Source organism: Pezoporus wallicus, unplaced genomic scaffold (assembly GCF_028554395.1).
Source record: "Pezoporus wallicus isolate ANWC-B61680 ecotype Strahan unplaced genomic scaffold, APGP_CSIRO_Pwel_v1 contig_6274, whole genome shotgun sequence".
Taxonomy (NCBI): Eukaryota; Metazoa; Chordata; class Aves; order Psittaciformes; family Psittacidae; genus Pezoporus; species Pezoporus wallicus.
In genome coordinates, this window is record NW_026635738.1 from 1,832,255 (window position 1) to 1,834,514 (window position 2,260).

The 2,260-nt window shown below is 51.5% G+C and overlaps 1 long non-coding RNA gene across 1 annotated transcript; it reads left to right on the forward strand.

Moving 5' to 3' along the window:
- The first annotated feature begins 601 nt into the window (after positions 1–601).
- On the forward strand, positions 602–2,052 carry LOC130593110 (uncharacterized). The gene is made up of 3 exons (XR_008970749.1): positions 602–863; positions 1,307–1,546; positions 1,651–2,052. It is a non-coding gene; the product is annotated as an uncharacterized LOC130593110 (long non-coding RNA).
- The last annotated feature ends 208 nt before the right edge of the window (positions 2,053–2,260 follow it).

Consider the following 2,260-nt stretch of genomic DNA (forward strand, 5'->3'; position numbering starts at 1 on the left):
CAACTTTCCATAATGATTTTCAAAGCAAGGAACCCTTTTCCTTGGAGCAGGGAAGGGGAGCTTGGTCCATCTTTAGGAGCAAGCAGCGCTCACAGGATGATACTGTGGCTCTGCATGGATGAGATACGTGACTGCTTTGCTGTTTGGCTTCTCCCCAAGCTAAAATCCCAACCTTTGGAAAGTCAGTGTGGCTTTTGCTGCTGTCCTTCATGAATGCCACCCTTCTACACAGCCCTTCTACAAAGGCTGTGCTTCACCTGAAACGTGACTTTTCCCTTTGAGCCAGCACATGATGAAACCTGTGGACATGGCCTTTCCCCTCCCGCACTGGAACGTGGTGCAGGGCTTCTGTGGGGGATCCAGTGGGAATTGCGAGCCCCACACCTGCACCCCAGCAGGTCAAGGCACGGGAGAGGCAGTGCCAGGGCTCATCAAGGAGCTAATTAATGGCCATGCTGCTGGTGTGGGAGCCCAGGGCTTCTCCTCCCTGGTGGCAAGAGGGCAGGGGGAGCAGGGCTCTGACATCAGCCCTTCCTCCCTGATTAGCTCTGTTCAGCTGCACTAATGAGCCTGAACTCTGAACCCCCCTGGGAGAGGGGGGGACCTGCCTCTCTCGGGCCTGATACTGGGGGGATCTGCCTGGGAATGGAGGCTGGGAAGCCTGCGTTTTCCTGCCTCGCTGTCTTTATGTGCGGTCGGGATCGTAACACAGCCCAGCTGGAGGAGCAGGGGGTCAGATTAACTGGTCACTGGCATACAGGCTCCAGCCTCCGCCAGGAACCAGCAGATAAGCCCCTATTAACCCTTTTGGCATCCAGGGCTCCCCCCGGCATGGCTTTGAGATGTTCCAGAGGAAGGAGGCAGTAAATTGAAGCTTGGAGATGACCTGGTGAGGGGATGTGCGACCCAACGGGGTGTGTGGATCTGTGCATCCTCTGACACAGCACTGCGATGCTGCTGCAGCTCCTCAGTGACACAGCTCCCACCCCAAGCTAATTCATAGGGGTGGCAATAACGGGTAGAGAGGGAATTGCGTGTTGAATTAAAGGTCTGTGGTGTTCAGGGCTGGTTTGCCACCCTGATACTGACAGAGGTGCTCTGGCTCTTTCTGAAATGGCAAAGAAAATACCTCCGTGTTCACTGTGGTCCTTCCAAATCCCCATTTCCAGCACATTTTTCCTCAATACTGACTTTCAGGAGCACGTCTATTTTCAAAGGGATTAGTTTACAAACAGCTCAAAGCGCTGGTTTAGTGTGATAAATAAGGTGCAGCTTAGCAATGACCCCAATCTTCTCATCTTCCCAGGAATGGAGACTGTCTTCAGTGCCCATCAGCCGATTCAAACATTCCTGGTGCCAGAGGAACAAGGATCGGTGCCTGCCTTTTGTCCTTGTCCTCTCTGCAAGCTGCAGACACCAGTAGGAGCAAGCAGGGAATTACTTAGGTGTGCTGTGGATTCTCTGCCACTTGAAGACTTTAACCCCAGGAGTTTTTCCCAAGGATCTGCTATGGCTCACACAGGGCTCCTAAGCTCGGTGTGGAAAGGTATGTCCTGTATTACGTGTGAAGTCAGACTTGATGATCATAATGGCTCTGTCTGGCTGGAAGAGAATAACGTCCCATGTGGGTTTCCCTTCTCTTTCATGTAGGAATATTCTCAAGGAAGGCTCGCAGTGGAGGTGAAATGGCAGCTCAACACTGAAGCAACAAGCTGAGGCTGCAGGGAATGGCTCAGGGGGAAAATCAAAGGGAAGATGTCTTTGTTACCAACCCAGCTGCAACTTCCTGCTCTGGCTAGAAAATACCCTAGGAGGTGACTGTTAGTGGATCACATGCCTTTGCCTTGCCTCGCTTCCCCATAATAAGTGAATAATGAACTTGTAGGACAAGGGAAAGGTGGAATTCCCAGAAATTATCATCCTGAGGTGAGCACAAAGAGAGGCTCTGTCTTCACCCATCGGATCCCTATAAACAGATAGAGATTGTCACTGAAGGAGAGGGCTTTCCTCCACTAAGCACAAGCTAGAAACAAGTACTTTTGATGTAGTGGCACTCCTGTCAACTTAGAGTCATGCCTTTGAATGCAGGGGGTGGATCTAGCATTCCAGCCAGGGTCAATGGCAGGTTTCCATCAGGGTTGTATCCTCCATAGTTCTCTTTTTGTCCCCCCAGCCTTTAGTCCTGATGATGTTCCAAGGCTCTTTTTCCCCTTAGGGTTTTTGACCTATGTGGTGTGGATCTTGCAGCTCTTGCAGTGGT